The following is a 19,861-nucleotide window of genomic DNA, read 5'->3' on the forward strand; positions in this document are numbered from 1 at the left end:
ATGGGAGATTTAATTCTGGCTGTTTTTCTCATCTGCTCTGACAAGCTTCAGCATATATAGGACTCTTTATAAATAAAAAATAAAAACAAAACATAGCCCCAATCTGATACCAGATCACCAGTAATTAACAACAGCTAGCAACTAACTTTTTAATTAATTTTTAATTAACTCCATTTTAATTATGTAACATAACTGATAATCTTTTGCTGCCTTTTTTCAGTCCTGGAGTTCCCCACTTCTCTAAGTCTGTCTTGGCCCTTTGTCATGTGTTCGTTGCCAGCAGAGTAATTGATATTCGATTTTAAAATATTTTAATAGCATGAGCCAACCCTGACATGGACTTCTCGTTCTCTCCACTTTCCAGATGCACCGTCTAAATATCAGTGGGCCTCCCACGCGTGCACAGGCCCCGTCTGGCTTCATTAATGACTGGCTATGGTTCATGAAATGGGGATTGCGTCAGGTCCAAGGCAGCCTTTCTAATTTGCTCCTGACCGCAGTTCCAGGCCCTCCGCTCCACTTCCCTTGGCTGCCGTTTTAAGAGGGGCATCTGGGTGTGGAGGGGGAGGAAATATACCACATACCAGCGCCGAGTAAAGCCATATCGAGGCTTGCAAAGCGACACAGAAGGACCGCTATACCGAGGTGCGATCTTAAATCTGAGACAGCGTGCAGGCCTGCAAGAACCTGGTAGATGCTCCCATGAGCGGAGCTGAAACAACAGGCTACCTCCTTGAGTAAAATAACGTGTGTGTCGTTAGAGACAATAAGGGAGTAATTCCAAATAAGGGGGAAATATTCATCTTAAGTTAGAGAGAAAAACCCCATCCTAATTGATAACCTGCAGCATTACCGGAATACTGCACACATGAAGGCATTAATTACTCTTGATGTGTACTTACGGAAAGCTCTGCTCTTTTGTTTCTGCCTGTAATCCTGTTAAAAAAACCTTTGACCACAGCTCAGAGGGGGTCGGTCCCTCTGACTCATGTCATGTACTTGAAGCCTCCGGGCAAAGCTCAACAACCCATCCACTGTCCTTCTTTCCTCACTGAGAAACTTATTCGTGTGCGCTTGCTGTTTTCTGCACACTCCAGTGAATTATATAAACAGCATGAATTTAAAACAAGCATCAAAAACACATTAAATGGTAATAAGTCTAATGCTATAATCCAAGGAGCAGTCTTTGTGCATTCGTCTTAGATATCAGAAAAATAGGGAAGCACTTGACAGCAGGGACTTGGACATACCCTGGATTATCCCCTAATCCTTCATCTCCTCCATTATCCTCGGTATGGCACCTCTGTCTGGCTGCTTCGGCTTGGAACCACTGGTTCTGATTTCTGCAAGAGTTGAAATACAATACAAATGAGTCGGAGGGAAGGAAAGAGTGAGTTTAAAGTGAAGTAGGGTAAGAAGGAGTGAAGGGAGAGGATGGCAAATGCAGGCAGAAAAGAGGATGAAAGGGATAGGTGGTAGGAGGAATGAAAGGAAGCGAAAAGGTCAGCTGAGGAGAAAGCACAGGGAACAAGATGTGAGAGGATGATGGCATGCTGATGGATGTTTATGAGGAGAAAAGAAGGAATGCAGGCTGTGACATAAGGGAAAAACAGTGGGATTGGTCCACGACCTTATTAATATAATCACTCTTTCAACAGCTGTTTTATGGACAGACTCGTCTCACAGCAGAAACTCTGACTTGTCAGAGTAGTTGAAAGCACAGGTTTATTAAAGATGGCTGGGTTCCACTTGTGGGAGAGATCCCTTTACTGTGGACAGGGTTAGCACAGGACATTCGCTGTTCCCAGACAGTGAATCTCAGCGACTTTGGTGATCCAGTGTCTGAGACCTATTAAGTGTTAATGTGAGTATCATTTTATGTGGCCCAATGATGAAAATCGAGCATCACAGAACTAAAAGTCGTACCTAATCCTACTTTTATATTCAGTTTTAAGATGCTTTTTTGGCCAAGTTACTGTTCAGAGGATTCTCAGAACAACATTTCCATGTCACTGTGTACAGTATTTTCCTGAGGTGGCTTTGCTGGATATAAACCAGAGTAACCACAGTCTAATAGGAGCCGTGTGTGTTGGTTGTTGTGTGTGCACGAACACATTCCTGAACATAGCATCAGTCGGTGGAGTCTTTACTACTATCAAACATCCGTCTCTTCAACCTCTCCTCTGATTCAAACCATGTTTACGTCCTAATCTCCATTTTTTTCTTTTCATTTCTTTCCTTTAATTTGTCTTTCCTTTTTAAACTTTGTTTCTTTCTTCATTCTGCCTCGTTCCTTTGTTAGTTTTGTTTCCATTTTAGCTTTCTTTACCTCTAATTGCACCTTCTTTGTTTTCCTACTCCTTGAACGTCTTGACTGACTTATGAAGGATGTAAAAGCTTAAATATAACAGCCGTCAGGCCACACACACACTTCTTTTCATGACTGTAACTCAAAATGTTTACTCTGCTACAGTTTGTCTTGAGTAAAATCAGCAGCAGACTTTGTGTTTTATCGTGGCTTTTCCCCTCCCTGCTCCCTCTCTCCCTTCTCATGTCCTCCACTCACTAACCCCGCTAACCAGGTGAACAAACATACAAGATAAGGCCACATTTTTCAGGGTCAGTCTTTGGCTTTCAATTACCGTCCTATTTTCACCAACCATACTCAGTTTGAATCCAAGCAAAACACTGCTACACTTCCTCCTCAGTCAAGAAAACATTTTCATGCTTCAATAAATATCCATACTGTCCGAGCCTCTCTGGTTCCTCCATCTGCTGGAACTGGCAGACCTAATTTGCCTTCTTTGTTGGATATTTTCTGTTTTTATCTCTTTCATACTCATACATGCACTTTTTTCTTTACTGCTCCTGCACTATTTTTGGAATATTTCAAGTTTTGCAATAGTCAATTTACTTTCTTTATGAGCATAAAAGAATACACAAACACTAGTGCTACAAACCACACATAAATAATATTCACTGTACAGTATATATGAATTAACAAGAACAAGACATTGCAGTATTGAAATTAGCTAGTGTCACCTTTTAGCAGGTGGCTTTTTCCTTTTGATTTGTTTGCTAAGCCTTACCCTGTTTCTTACTCCCGCTGACATTGCCAAGTTTTTTGTTCTTCACAACACGTACATCATTAACAGTGTTAACGGTGGCAGTTATACTCCAAAAAGTCTCAGTTTTAGATTGCTGGAGGCAGTTTTCCTATTCTAAAGCTACAGCTAGCTCAATAATTAAGCTAACATTAGCTGCACAAGCTGGTTCGCTGATGAAAACACATCTGCACATATATAATGTAGCCTATAGCAAAATTAAATCAGCTGAAAAAAGTTTTTTACTTAACAAAATGTATTAAGTAATCTTGTTAAAAAATAACCTCCTTAAATTAAATGTGTTTCAATTAAATTCTGAAGTGGAGAGAATCTGAAATTTCTGTAATATTTTACTCCCAATAAGAGTGATCATTAAAGTCTTCTGGATAAATACACACAACAAACATCTATTTTCAGGCCATCTGTTATGGTGTACAGACACCCAGTATCACATTGGGGAAGTTCTTTAGCAATCTTCTTACATGTTATGTTAAATATCATTTGTGTTTCTAGTTCAGCAGTTCAGGTTGTGTTAGATTAGCTAAGCTGTGACACCACAAGTGCAGTGAGCTGCAGGTTTGCTCATGATCCCCATTATAGTAAATAACTTAGTCACACAGGCACATAACCAGTTGGTCACCGAGTAGCAACCACTGGTTCCTGGGGAAAAATGAATATTTCCCAACGAGTTGTGAGTGGTTGGTGTGAAATTGACAGCTAAGTCACACAGGACAAAAGACCAGCCAGTGATCCCATGGTAACTATTTATCGTTAGGGAACATAGACACTGGCTTGTTTTCAAACAGTTGTTAACTACTTGCTAAGTGGTTGTAAAACCAAAGACAGCAATGCAAACTGTACAGTTAGTACATTTACCTACAAAATAAAAGTTGCTACTTTTAAAACTTGTTGGTTTCAGACACAACTTTTACTTTGAAAGTGCTCCGTGAGTGGCTAGTTAGAGAATTTTTCCAGACAAGGCAGCATCTTCCATGCAAAATATGGTTAACTGTGATAATTTGTGAGTGAGGAAAGGAACCACAAGGAGATTTTTGCGGTACAACAACCACAAAATCTGTCAGCAACTACTCGCTAAGTAGTCGGGAATACAAATGTTTCCCTACTGACCAGAGGCTACCAGAGGGTCACCAACCAGTCTCTAGGTCTGTTCACTAGGCCTAAAATACAAAGTTATGAATTAAGATGAATTACGAAGTTGTCTCAAACAGGAAATTTTTTCATCATTGTTGGAAACACTTGATTTTAGATTTTTTATGTGTGGCGGTGACTCTTAAAAATCTTATTAAAAACTGTCTCAAATATAGGTTTGGTGGCTACACATACAATATGCACAACGTGCACAGATGGATCCTTCACTTCTATGTTTGATGCTTACATTATGTTAATTGATGCTGGCTGAACCTCAGACCTTTTAGGCTGCAGATGGTTTATCTTTCCATGAGCCAACAGCAGCCAGCAGTGGCCAGGCAGCTGCTGATGGATAGGTTTGCCATTTTCAGCCTCTTAAAGATTTGGTGTAGACTTTAACCAGTGGGTTGGAACTTGTTGCGTGGTGTGAAAGCAAATACGGCAACTAGATTCACACCTTGGTAACTGACCCTTTCCTGGTTAGCTGCGTCAATGACACCTAAAGGTCACAGAGTTTCCCTCAGAGGAATGTAGGACTCAGGAAAAAAAAAGAAAGAAAAATGAAGAGATGAAAGCAATGAGGAATGTATGTACATGTTTACTTAATCAAGTATGTTGATTCATGTGTGGGGGGGGGGGGGGTGTACAAAAAACTCATTACACTGCATGTGTTAACCATCTGCTGCTGCGTACAGTACTACAGGATGACAATATCAAGGCAAGTACTCAAGGAGGATATACTGTATGGCTACCGTGGGGAGATTAATTGAGGGAATTACAGAGCCAGTTAAACATGAAAAGGTCAAACACGGTACAGACAGGTCCTCAGAAAGGAAGGCTGAATCCATAACAGCATGTGCTTTATTGGATTTTAAGTTATCATCACCAGTGACACGGCTGGATGATTATTGACCACGTCAGAGCACGTTTGCCTCCTGCAGTCTGTTTTATCACTGCATACGTGTTAGTGTGAGTCTGTTTGTGTTATTTAACAGGGTGGGCTCCCTCAGGGGCTCTCCTGCAGGGCGTAGGGTCAGAAGGCCACTCGCCTTAACTTCACCAAGTCAAGTTCCACTGAATCAGTGCACATCTCGGTAACGTCCCTGACATGTACAAAAATTGATAGGTTACGTGGTGTAACTGCTGTAATTACAAAGTAGCGTGATCAAAATCAAAGCACATGCCAGATTTTATTTTGACCACGGCTGCAGTGGTGAAATGATATACAGCTGCTGCTGGATATAAATATGCTGCTGAACAGACTGAATTTCATGTCAGACGCACAACAAAAGCCCTTATGCTGTACAGTGTGACCACTAACAGCTGGGCTTCAGTCAACATTATTACGCGTCTTAAATGAACTGCCTCAGCCGTAACTGAACCTGGATTTACTTCCCTTCTCTCACCACTGGAAGACTTTTTTGTTATAAAGTTAATTAAACAGTATATTTAGTTCTTTAAAGGTGCTGATAATTAATCACATCAAACCACAACAATAATGTCAGCAGGCGGTTAGTAAGTTATTTTGATTCATATCCTCACCGAGCAGGTAACGTATCCAGATAGAGGCGAATTCAAGTCCCTCATAAGATTGTAATGCATTTCTCACATTGAGTTTATATATGTATATATTACAGCAGTTATATTCTGTTGTATATAACTGCTGTAATATACAACAGAAATCACTACAAAGTCAGTGCACTTACTCCACACGCACGCTTAAAGTCTGCGTGGTTATCTAAAATAAAGTCATGTCGTGTTCCCAGTAACTTACCACTGCGGAGCTCTTACTTGGTCGTATTCATTTCTTCACAATAACATATAGTGGCTAAACGTCCAAAGAGAATATAAACTCACCTCAGGAAACTTTAAGGCGCAGAAACAGTGACCGCTTCCCTCAGGTTTAATTATTTTTCAGTGGGCAGTGCTGTGTAGGTTGGGGTGGTCTGAGCGAGCCGCTGGTGCAGCCGGACTGTCCCGCTGGTGCGCCGGGTGTGAGGAGCGGGGCAGCGCGGAGGATGAGGAAAGGGGCGGGCTGAGGTTCAAATAGCAGCGAAACCATTAGAGAGCCGCGACGGGAGCTCCTACATTGCCTCATGCTCCGCTTCTCTGTCTCTCCCCAAAGTGGGTTTGTGTGCAGGTTTTGATAAGATAAGTAAGATAAATAAGATAAGATAAGATAAATAAACGATAAGAAATGACGCCGTGATTTTAGAGCCAGACTGAGGCTTTCTGACAAATGTGAAGCCTACTCCATCATGATATAAATATATATATATGTCATATAATATATATATATATATATATATATATATATATATATATATATATATATATATATATATATATATATATATATATATATATATATATATATATTTTAAAGAAACTACCCGTAAACTCTGGTCAACTGGGAATCATCAGACTTTATCAGCTGAGTATCTGCTGACTTTGCTAGGAGGAAGTAACCTCCTAATTATGAAATAGTTTAGCAATGACTTTGTCTTAATAAGTGATTAATATACGTCAAACTAAGCCCTGTGAGCTTCATTGAATTTCAAACCAGGGGTTTTCACAGAGTTAGAACATTTTTCAGTAAACCCTTCATCATCCTGACACCACCCCTCACAGCACCAGTAATGATTGAGTAACATGACAGATGGACTTGATGTGTCACAGTATGTGTCACATATCAGAGCGTCTACAACGTGGGGATGGTACCACGGACACAGTGTTTGTGTTTTAACCTGTCTATATGCACTTTAATGATGCAGCACAGTTTTATCATTTATAGCAAAATATTCCAGAGGAGCCCTTGGTTGCTATGGGTTGCAGATTCCTTAAAATTTACAACTTGAGTTGTGGCTGCTAATTTTGCTAACAATATCGTTGCAGCCATGAAGAAGATGTGGTCATAAAGGGACGGACATGGGCAGCAGCGACACTCCTGTAAGCTGTGTTATGCTCACTTGCTAATGGGGACCCCAAAGTACACCAAGAAAGTGTTCCTCACACCATTACCATCCTGAACAACTGATAGAAGGCAGTTGTTAGCCTGTGTGAGTCATTAGCCTGAGGAGCTGACAGGAACAACACCCAGTGTGGCCTTCTGCTGCTTTAGCTCATCTGCTTCAGAGTTGAGTGTTCAGAGATGCTCTTCTGCATGCTTAGTCGTAACGAGTGGTTATCTGAGTTACTGTTGTCTTCTGAAGCAGTCTGACCATTCTCCTCTGACCTATAATATGAGGCATTTTCACACAGAGGACTACTTCACTGGATATTTTCTCCTTTTTGGGCCATTCTCTGTGAGAAATACAGATGGTTGTGTGGGAAAATTCCAGCAGATCAGCAGTTTCTACTCAGACCAGGCCATCTGGCACCCACAACCATGTTCAAAGCCACTTAAATCATCTTTCCTCCCTATTCTGCTGCTCAGTTTGAACTTCAGCAGGTCGTCTCAACCATGATCACATGCCTAAATGAGTTGCTGCCCTGTGATTGGCTGGTTAGATGTTTGTGTTATAGATCAGTTGACATTTATACCTAATAAAGTGGGGAAAAAGTGCATGCCATCAACCGGCGTTAGACTGGTGTTCTCCTTTAACTATTGGCAACATAACTGTGGGGTTATATAAAATTTTGAATAAAGTCATACAGGGCTATAAATGTTCTGTTGATACAGCTGCACACTGACAAAAGCACAGATGAGTGACAAATAGAAAGGAAAAAAGCAACATAAAATGTCTCACTAAGGTGGTGCCAGGACATTTTCTCGCAAAAATATTTCCGTATTTAGTGATTTTTTGTTGGTTGTGAAGGATGATGCCTAACGTATTGGTCCAAATTCTGTCCTAGGCTTCCAACTGGAATCAGAACTGCTGAGTGTGAAGATCGCAGGATATGATTCATGCTGTTTTCAGATGATCAGTAACAAAAGCTAGTACTGATTTGCAGTGATCCTTTTCTGTGAGGGGATAAGTGAACCAAATTTATGCCAAGTTTCTCCACAGCATCATAGAGCCCCTAGATTGCCTCGCTATAGGGGTCTAGAGCAGTATTGGTCAAGTTACTTGAAAAAAGTAATCAGTAAGTAGTCAGTAACATGACACCCGTCATTCTCATTTCTGTGATTACTCAACAGTAAGAATAGGTGAGTGGAGGTTTGTTGGTCGTAGGATAAGTGCCTGCTATTTATGACACAAATGTATTTTACGTTTAAGTCTCTTAACCCTACAGCATAGCATTCCCATCATAGGGATAAGTTGGTTTTACTTTAATGCACTCTGAGGTGAGCCGAGTTCTCCATAAATGTCTCAGCACGTTCAGCTTTAAACTCCAATTAAATTAACTACACCCCAAGTGCAGGGCTTAGGCAACAGCCTTTGGGAGTCCAGCCCCATTAAGAGCACATGACAATGGTCCCAGGCTGACCTGTCCAACAGGAAACAGGCCTTATCAACAGGAACAGAGTCCTCATCCCGTCCTCAAAGGCCAGTAAAAGACCCGTCTGTCGTTAAAGCTCAGGGGTGGCCTGAAGCTCTGCCAGCTCTGGCACTTCAGCTGACGACACCACAGCCACATTCCACTCGCGAGTGAGCTAAAACATTTCCAAACCTCAGGTACTATTCACACACAGGGGCACACACACACTTACACACACAAGAGGAAGTAGCGCAACTTGGAAAACTGCCATCATTCAAAGTTTCAGAAAACACTGTCCTCACATTCCCAAAGGCTTAAGTTGGCCTTACACATTCTGTTGAATATAAAGTTGCTTAATGCTGCAAATCTGCTCTCAAATATCCATGTTGGGTTTTTTGTTTTTGTGTTTTGTTTTGTTTTTTTACCAGATTTCAAGGGACTGATGAGTTGCTGATGTTCATTAGCACATAGTTGAACATGTTTAATCAACATGACAGACGTTGTTCATCTGTCGGCCATTCTGATCTGAATAATGTCTCACATTTGCAGTCTCGGTCCGTTTCAGGAGCTTCGAGATGAGCAGAGAAAACCAAATGGATGAAATTTGGTTACTTGTTGCTGATTGGTCTATGATTAGTACATTAGCTGATATACAGTGTGTTTGGTGACAAAGGGCTGAGCTCTTTAAGCACAGACACTGTTTAATACACACCTCTAATCTGTCTAAACAGTACCCGGGGGTATTCAAGGATTTGTGTGTGTGTGTGTGTGTGTGAGAATGAGTAACTGCATGGCTGTGTTTGGTCTGTGTTGTCACCTGCTGCCTTTGCCAACACTTCCCAGGCATGAAGTGTTGCTTATGCTGCTGCTGCTGCCTTCACACCAGCCTCAACAGAGATTTGTTCAGATGAGCGAACAGGCAGCAGATTCATTCGCAAATATTCACTCGAATGCTTTTGGTTTATGTGGTCAAACTGGCATTTCTTACGGAGAATCGCATTTTACAAATGTGACAAATTTCGGAAAAATTACAGTTTATTATATTTAGTTAGCACGTAGGAATGCAAACCATCACTTAAAACACTGACAGATCACTGAATAATATTAAGTTTCTCCATTCAGCAGACCCAATGAAAAATAGCCTTAACAATGAATTGATGCTACTGAGAAATGTTACACTTTTCTTTTGTTACTGTGAACATGGATGTCTGTGATTTGTTGTCCCAGTGGTGTAAATAGAATTAAGTGTGTGTGTGTGTGTGTGTGTAGCTGAACATGGAAAATACAGAATGAATTTGTTTGGTGACATTTACTTTCAGTTGCAGTTTAAAATGCATTGGAAGTGCCAAATACTTCCTCTTTTGGTCATTGGCTGTGTGATGGCCAAACCCATGGCCACTCCTATGTATTTTCATTTCTTCATTTGGACACAATAACACATGTAGTTTCCAATAAGTTTACTGATTGGTTTGGATACATTTGTTCTATTTGTAAGCGCACACATTTAGTTTACTTATGTATTCATACCAGTTCATTACTTTGTTGGATTTTTGATCCCTGGGCATTGTCAGACAGAAGCTGATGGCCAGGGTTTGAAGCTGTTAAATACAAAGAGGGATAATTGGACAGCACCACCACTTCCTGCTGAAGGGGAGAATGTATGTTTTCTTTAATTAAAAACAAAGTATTTGTACTTAATTAAATATTTGAGTTTAGGGTTCAGTAGTTTTGATTTTCTTCTTTGGTCTTTAGTTTATTAACAAACCAGACTGTACTGCATTGTTTGTTGTTTATGATGTGTTTTGTTTAGTTACCCCTCGTGTGTCATAGTGGTCTGATCAGCCATTATATGTACCCTTGTGTGTCATTCGCTGTTTATGTCAGTTGTGTTTGTTTGGGCAGTCGTTTGGTTTGTTAAGTTTGTAGTCTTTGCCTGAGTTTAGTTTAGTTTTGTTTCTTTGACCTCTTTTATGAGCCCAACTTTTATTACTTTTGTAAATATAATTTTTGGGTTAAATAAATGGAAACCCTATTTTTTTAAATCCCGTGACTCCTGCTTTTTCAGCTCGGTCCATCACAGGCTGGCTCCAAGAGACGCAATGTTAAATGCTCAGCTTCAGCACTCAGATGAACACGTTTACAACCTGGAAAAAAAAAGTATCCTATGGGAAAATCTACTCTTCATAACCACTGTAAAACCACTTACTTTTTCTAACATAACCATTTAGGTTTTATTGAAGCTTAAATTTAGGGGCGTGGTCAATTTGATTGGCAGCTGCACTGTAAAGCTGCACCGTATCAGCTGTGTTCAAAGTGTTGTTTTATTTATCTCACAAATAATAATATGCTATTTTAAAACTTTGCTTTTAGTTTGAGCAGTGTAGTGTAACGAACTTATATATAGTGTTTTTTTGATTTGGATGAATAAAAATAACACAAAATGTAATTGTCCCAATTGCCAGTCTTGGCAGCCGGGGATCAGTCCGCCAGGGCCTCCGCTCGGCACACAATTCACCCGACCGAGAGTTTGTCCGCTAGTCGAACCTCGGATAAAGGAGGAACAATGCGGTTTTCGTTCTGGTCGCGGAACACTGGACCAGCTCTTTATCCTCTCAAGGATACTTGAGGGTGCATGGGAGTTTGCCCAAGCAGTCTACATGTGTTTTGTGGACTTGGAGAAGGCATTCGACCGTGTCCCTCGGGGTGTCCTGTGGGAGGTGCTGCGGGAGTATGGGGTGTCTGGCCCATTGCTACGGGCCATTCGATCCCTATACAACCGTTGCAAGAGCTTGGTTCGCATTGCCGGCAATAAGTCGGACTCGTTCCTGGTGGGTGATGGGCTCCGCCAGGGCTGCCCTTTGTCACCGATTCTGTTCATAATTTTTATGGACAGGATTTCTAGGCGCAGCCAAGTGGCGGAGGGCTTTCGCTTTGGTGGCCTCAGAATCTCATCTCTGCTTTTCGCGGATGATGTGGTTCTGTTGGCTTCATTGGGTGAGGGCCTCCAGCTCGCACTGGAGCGGTTCGCAACCGAGTGTGAAGCAGCAGGAATGAGGATCAGCACCTCCAAATCTGAGGCCATGGTTCTCAGCCAGAAAAGGGTGGAGTGCCCACTCCTGGTCGTGGATGAGTCCCTGCCCCAAGTGATGGGAGAAGGGAGCCGGAGATCAACAGACGGATTGGTGCTGCGGCTGCAGTGATGCGGACGCTGCACTGGTCCGTCGTGGTGAAGAGGGAGCTGAGTGTAAAAGCGAAGCTCTCAATTTACCGGTCGATCTACGTCCCTACCCTCACCCTATGGTCACGAGCTGTGGGTAGTGACCGAAAGAACAAGATCGCGGATACAAGCAGTGGAAATGAGCTTCCTCCGAAGGGTGGCTGGTCTCTCCCTTAGAGATAGGGTGAGAAGTTCAGCCATCCAGGAGGGGCTCAGAGTAGAGCCGCTGCTCCTCCACATCGAAAGGAGCCAGCTGAGGTGGTTCGGGCATCTGACAAGGATGCCTCCTGGGCACCTCCTGGGTGAGGTGTTCCGGGCATGTCCCACCGGGAGGAGGCCCCGGGGCAGACCCAGGACACGCTGGAGAGATTATATCTCTTGGCTGGCCTGGGAACGCCTTGGTGTTCCCCCGGATAAGCTGGAGGAGGTGGCTGGGGAGAGGGAGGTCTGGCTTCTCTGTTTAGGCTGCTGCCCCCGCGACCCGGCCCCGGATAAAGTGGATGAAGATGGATGGATGGACAAAATGTAATTAGTTTTAATTTGCAATACATTTTTATAGTTTGAGACACTCAGACCTGCATTAAAAATATTTTAAGTTTTCATTATAAGTTGTAACTAGTTGTTCACTAGTATGAGTTATGTTCTTATATTTTTATACTGACAAAAGTTTTGTACGTTTACATAGAGGAGGCTTTAGCTCAGAAGGTAGTGCAGATCACCTACCTAATCAGAAGTTTGTGGTTTGAGCCCGGGCCGCTCCATTCTGTATGCCAACGCAAGATACTAAACTCCAAGTTGCTCTCCGATGGATTCAGAGTGTAAATGTATATGAATGTTACATTTTTTTAAAAAGTAGTTGATTGTAGGAAAACAGGTGCTTGTGTGAATGGCTGAACGAGGCATGTTCTATTAAACACTTGAGGTAGACTAGAAAAGGGCTACACAAGAACCAGTCAACCATTTACATATATTTTGATCCTAAAACTTGTTCTTTTCATTAAGTAAAAAGTTCATATTCTAAATGAAGCTTTTTCCATTCATAATACACCTGTGCAAACTGGTTTTTAGCACCCCGACACTGCTGATCTATTACGGTTTTCCTTCACAACAATGAATGGGCTACACCAGATGGACTACAGCCCAGGAGCAGAAGACCACACTGGCTGTGAAAACTGGGGCTACAGTTCACACAGGCTCACAACATCCATCCTGCCTTGTATGAACAGTTCATGCTGCAGGTGGTGATGGAGATATTTTCTTGGCATATTTTGGGTCCCTCATAACAAACTGAGCACAGTTTAAACACCACAGCCATGTCCTTTGTGTATTGTAATGTAATTAATCAGCATCTTGCTGCTATCACCCTGCACTGGGCTGATGAAATCATGTTAGAAAGCATTAATAGATTTGGACTTTTAACTGCAGTTATCTCGGTTGATACACTATCAGCATTAAGTCAGCACTTCATCTGCAGACTCATGTGGAGGCTGTTTTCTAGATTTGTTTTTCCAATAAATTTTGTTTGGGCTTGCTGGTTGTCTAGATTTAAAGACTGCTCTCTTCATTGTTGCTGGAGGTCGAGATACCAAATATTATTCCTGTAGATTTGCCCGAGTATTATTATTATTATTTTGTAAAGACCATTTTCCCAAGCGTCTCATCTCTCTTCTGCATCAATTTTGAATCTTTTTTTCTTACACAATCTCAGATCCTCCAGTTCATCCCTATGTTTTTGCCACCCTCCCTCTCTTCTAGGCTTCCCTTACATCTCCCTTCTGTCTCCCTCCTTCACCCCGTCCCAAGATAAACAACCCCTGTTCTGAGGCATCTCACCTATTTTTCTAAAAAGCTCACAAGTTTTTGGATGCCGTTCAGGACCATGTCCCTGAAGGGAGGCAAGATTACAAATTTAGTGCTTTTTCACAATCTCTCCTTCTGGTTTTCATTTTTCTTGGTCTAAGCTGCACTGCCCCCCTCCCTCCCCCCCTTCCAACTCTCTCACGGCTTGTACGCCTCTCAAAACTCGCAATCCCTGGATTTAAGAGTTCTGATGCCTTACCGCTTTTATTTTTAACCTCCTGCTCCTCCTGTCCCGCTCGGTCTGGCAGTACAGTCTTTAAACCTTCTGGTTTATCAAATGGTGATTTATGTGATGTCTCCTGTGATTAACACATGGGGCGAGAAACTGACGTGAGAACACGACTTATCACGGCTCTGGGCAGCTTGTGTCGAGTCCCTTTGAGAGTCACACGCAAACACACACTTCAGTGACTCTGTGGCCAAACATTCCCAATTTGGCACTTGCTTATCGCTGCCTTGTTTGGAAAAGCTTTTTTGGGGTAATGACCTGAAGTGTACATTTCTCCAATGAATGCATGCAAACGTGTGAGTTTAGGTCTTTTGGGGATTTAGGGGATTCCAGAATGTGACAAACACACACTTTATTCTGTGAAAATACATACAAGTACACATTATAACCTGCTGCACTCACATGCTGAGATCCTCTTTTTGTACATGACACACACACAAATATGTACAGCATGAAGGGCCCTGTATTTAAACTATGGCCACCAGTCCTTGATGTAGATACAGATCACTGTTTTGCTTTTTCCTCAGCATGACGACGGGGTAATTATAACCATCCAAAGAGAAAACAGAAGAGAGTAGGATCGGGGAAAGTTGGGTATCGCCGCAGAAGCAGTCCAGAAGACAGAGGGAGGGACGGCAGCCTTTCCCCTCGTGAACCAGAGTGAACCTCTCATTGTTTTTATAGCTAAATATTTCCCCTGCGAGCACCAGTGGCAGCAGTGAGGGTGAAAAAATATATTTATGTCTGTGTCTTACTCAAAAATGCACAACCAAACCACCCTCCTGCCTCATAAGTAGGTGTGTGATGGCAAACACCAGCAGATGACGCGCTTGTTAACTGCCTACTACGATTTACTTGGTGTCAGAGAGTGTCAGAGTCGCTTGTCTGGCTTCAACCAATTTACCTGTGGTTTGTTTCCTCAGTGAGTCCTTCCAAGTGCTGTCTGGAAAAGAAAATATTCGACTGCGATCTTTGTCAGTTGGAGTGTGCAAATGATGGCATTTGATGCATCTGGAGAAAGAATCAGTAATCACAGAAAAATTGTTTGTCGTGGGTTTGGATTAAATAACCATTCTGAAAAATATCACTACAGTATATATTATACTGTATATATTGCAGGCTTCCTTTTATGATACACTGTTAATGCACTAATAACACTTTAATGCACCTCTTCCCAAACTTCACTTATCAGAGTAAGTAAGATTTTCTTCTTTCGTTACACAGGTATCAATATGTGTTTCAGATGAATGTAAAGTGTTCAAATGCTCGTTCTTATAATTATCTACTGAGCCAATCACATGTAGCAGTTCAAGCATGTAGACATGGTCAAATTGCTAAAGATCAAACTGAGCATTAGAATAGGGAAGAAAGATAATTTTAAATGTGGGATGTTGTTGGTGCCAGATCTACTGGTCTGAGTATTTCAGACTCTGTTGACCTACGGATGATCTGATATCGTCGTGTTGGTGTTGTTCCCAGATCATCATGAAAATGTTGTTCCAGGTTCAACATTGCAAGTGACCAATCACATTATTGTGACGTTATTCTTTTGCGCACCAACCCATTCGTGCATTTATGAAATTCCAATGTTGCAAGGACAATATCAATTTTGCTTAGCGTTTATTAAAGGGTTAGGGTCAGGGTTAGGGTCCGTTGATCGGCGGACAGAGGCGGTTTCTCGCAGCTTAAGTACAGTTTTTTGTTTTACGCCGTTTTTTCCCGAAGTCGCAAAAGTATGACATCACAACATTCTGATTGGTCACTTGCAATGTTGATCCTGGAACAACCTTTAGTATGATGATCTGGGAACAACACCAACACGAGGATATCAGATCGTGCGTTGACCTACACAGCTATCTCTATCTCTCTTAGAAAATGTTCAGAAAAAGAGAAAAAATGAATGCCTCAATGATGCCAGAGGTCAGAGGAGAATCTCTAGACTGGCTTGAGCTGACAGGAAGGTAACGGTAGCTCAAATAACCACTAATCACAGCCAAGCTACGGAGGAGAGCATTTCTGAACATACAACATGTTCAACACATTGAAGCAGATGGACTACAGCATCAGAAGACCACAGTGGATGCTGCTCCTGCCAGCTCAGAACAGGAAACCAAGGCTGTAAATTCATACGTGTTCAGTAAAAACTCGGACAACAGAAGATTGAACACTGCCTTTTGCAATGAATCTCTGTGTTTGTTGCAACATCTGATGGCAGTGTCAGAATTTGGCAAAAACAACATGACAGCATGGATCCATCATGCCGTATATCAACAGTTCAGGCTGGCAGTGATGTGATGATGTGGAGGATATTTTCCTGGCACACTTTAAATCTTTTCCACAAAGAGGCAGTTCTGAAGGCAAAAAGGATGTCCAACCCAGTACTATAAGATGAGTGTAGCTTTACAGTATTGTTGCATTAGTTAACCAACTCTATGATTCATGCAATTAAGTGCAATTCTTTCTCGCTTAATGCTAGCTCTGCTGTATTTATTGGAATCCCACATCATGGTATCCAGTGCTTTACATAATGTTGCACCGCTTGTAATGTGATATAATGTAACGATAGGAAACGAAAGCAAAAGAGATCTTGGCTGACCAGGGATTTTTTTTCTGGAGTCCAAAAAAAGAGTGGATATTAGGGAAAATTAGGGGAAATTAAGGTTGAGTGTCATATAACATGCATTAGTCTTCATCCTGAAAGCCTAAGCTGTCCATCTTGCTTGTCCACGAGTTCGCTTAGCAGTCAAAAGTGAAATCCCCCCAAACTACGCTTCCAGCTCATACAGCAATACGAATTTAATGTTAGTCGTGCATTTGAATTAACAGGTGTTAGGATGCTGACTTGTTGCTCTCAAAACCTTAGCCCTAGTCAGCTCGTGACGTACTGTTAGTTTGATTAGCAAGCTAACATGAACTGATAAACTCAGCTTAGTTGCTTCAAGCACACAGGTGTGAAATGAACTGTCAATCTTTTTCTTGGTCTATCCGAACTAAATATGGATTTCGGTGATAAATCTGCCATGATTGTAAAATGCATGTTTTGTACAAGAACTGAACCTAAGTGGAGCGGGGCTACGCAGACTGTAGATTCAAAACACCCTATGGCATAATGACATTTAAAAAGCATACAGTAAAGTAAGAAAAGGGCATCAATGTGTGGAAATGATGTCAAGTTGCAAAAAAAAAAAAACAAGCATTCAGAAGAGGGAATACGGGGGGCTTAAGGAGGAAGGTGTGAGTGGAGTGAGTTGAAGCAGGATGAATAATTCACAGACTAAAAAGTTGGGAAGACTTTCCAGGAAGCAACTTTCACACAGTGCAAAAGCCTGCCAGAAACGCTGAAACCATTTCCAGCAGCAAAAGCCCAAGAAACCTGACCAATTTCCAAAGTCATTTTCAAGCCAGCCATGAACTGTAACATATTTGCATTTGAGACCAGAGACATTTTCAGGTAATGAACAACAGCCCTCTGAAATTATAAGTAATGGTTTGGAAAGTAAAAAAGGTCTCCCTCCCAAAATGTGCCGCAACATTACAGAAATATGTACTACTTTTATAATGAGTGTGCTTACAGGAATGGCTTTGTTTCGGGTCATCTTATTACTTTGCCGCTGCTTGACCCATAAAGGTAGACCTCAGAAAAGCATCTGGACACTGCTAATGTAGAAAGAAAGTAAACTTTAACCCTGCTTTTTGAGTGGCCTGTTGCCAGAAGACACTGCTCGCTATGATTCAAACTCTCACTTTCAATCAAAGCCAAACTTAATTCACTTTCAATTCTCAATCTAAGCAATAACTCTTTTTGTTGCACTGATGCACTTTGCAGTCGGCATTGAGCACTAGTTAGTAAATCCTTTCTCTACTCCCCAGCAGCCAGACTGGTTTAAATTAGGGCTCTCCAACTTTTAGCGTCCACTCCGCTAATTTGACTCTTAGAATAACAGCAGCTACTGTGTTTTTCAGGAGTCTGGAACCAAACGTCTGTCTGGGGAGTCTGCAGTGGACACAGGTGCTCTCTCTCTCTCTCTTTCTCTCCATGACTCTGTCTGAATGATGTGTTCAGGGACCTTCTTGCTATTTTAGTGGAAACAATCCCAAATGTCTTGTTTTCATCAAGACTGTTTCCTGATTGGATCTCTATACTCGCTGGTGTGTCTGTGGATTTGGCAGCACGAGTGTGTTTTTCCCTGTGCGCTCATGTGGTTGCGAGTCTATGTTTTGTATACATGTGTGTGTGGGGCCAGTCTGGCACTTAACATCTTTTCAGATTATGCAAGAAAACATCAGCTCACAAAAGACTTATAAATACCTATCAGCTGTTATGCTTTTCTGTCATATATGTGCTGTTACAATGGTTGATGCTCACAATGTTTTCTATAATGAGGTCAGGTTGTTTAAAAGTAACCCCGTGAGCCGGGGGGCATTCAGACTGCTCTAAATGGCTTTTTTCAGACTGTGAGTGAACTGAGCTGCTGCCCTGTGGAACAGAATAAGATCAATAAAGTTCAGGTTAAAGTTACTATATTTGTACCCAGAGGTAGATTTGTTCTGCGCTAAGTGGGTCGTCCATCCTGACGCTCGCATTTTCTAAACAAACACGGACAACAGATAAACACAATGCATCATAATGAAGAGATAAATAACAATCTGACTCTTTTGACTAATGACTGGAACAAAGCTATTTTTAAGCCTTGTTGTTGTGCACTTTGGGACGAGAACCGAGCTGTCAAGTAAAATCAAAGCAGCCAGCCAGTGTGACTGTCCTGTGTACGGGGATGATGGGTTCAGCTGTGACTCACCAATCGGTCTATTAGACCATTTAACAAATAGACTGAGTTAGTGAGTATCTGTTCTTTACAGACACATATCCAAACCATGACAGCATGAAAGGGATAAGAGAAAAAACACCTTAAAATATAAGCATAATGGCTTTCTCAGTGTGGAAATGAGAGATTCTTCTCAGACATGATGGACAGTTTGCTGCAAAGGTCAGATTTGAATCAATAAATGTTCCATGATATTTATAAGGCTGAATACCATCGACTGTCTGTCCCTTAATGGTCATGATCTACTCTGTCTGTGTAGATTTCATTTTCTGTGTTAAGAATTTTTTGTATTATCACTATTAATTTTTTTAAACTTAAATTAGAATTCAGCCATAATAAAACAAAAGCAAATAGAAGAAATTCAAGTATTATATACATATATCCTCATGTACATTATATACACATTAATGCATAGATACCCACAAATATACAAGATACACTGTAGAAGAGCAGATGAGATCCAAGCTCCTGCTTTGAGTATTTACGGAAAATGTATTTTATTTTGTAGCGTTACATCAAAACATTCATCTGACAGTAACAGAGAGAAAACTCTAACAATCAGATAAACCTTTATGAGCAAGCACTTGGCAAAAGTGGGAAGGAAAAACTCCCATTTAACAGGAAGAAACCTCCAGTGTAATCAGGCTCAGGAAGAGGCAGCCGTGTGCCATATCTGGTTGGATTTGGACGGAAGACAGGGCGAAACTGTGAAAGAGAGCCTGAGTTTAATAATAAGTAATGACTAAATGCAGAGTGGTGCATAAACACAGAGTGAAAAGACGTGAATGACACCCAAACAGTGATTCAGGCCTAGACTGCTCCAGCCAAGCCCATTGCACTGTAACTAAGGGAGGGTTCAAGATTACTTGATCCAGCGCTAGCTTTATCAAAAATAGTTTTTAGACTAATCTTGAAAGTAGAGAGGGCGTCAGTCACCTGAATCCAAACAGGGAGCTGGTTCTACAGAAGAGATCCTCCGATTCTACTTTTAAATATCCTAGGTAGGTACCACAATTAACCCTCCAGTCTGAGAGTGAAGTGCCCTGTTGGTGTG

The sequence above is a fragment of the Neolamprologus multifasciatus genome, chromosome 8 (assembly GCF_963576455.1).
Source record: "Neolamprologus multifasciatus chromosome 8, fNeoMul1.2, whole genome shotgun sequence".
Taxonomy (NCBI): domain Eukaryota; kingdom Metazoa; phylum Chordata; class Actinopteri; order Cichliformes; family Cichlidae; genus Neolamprologus; species Neolamprologus multifasciatus.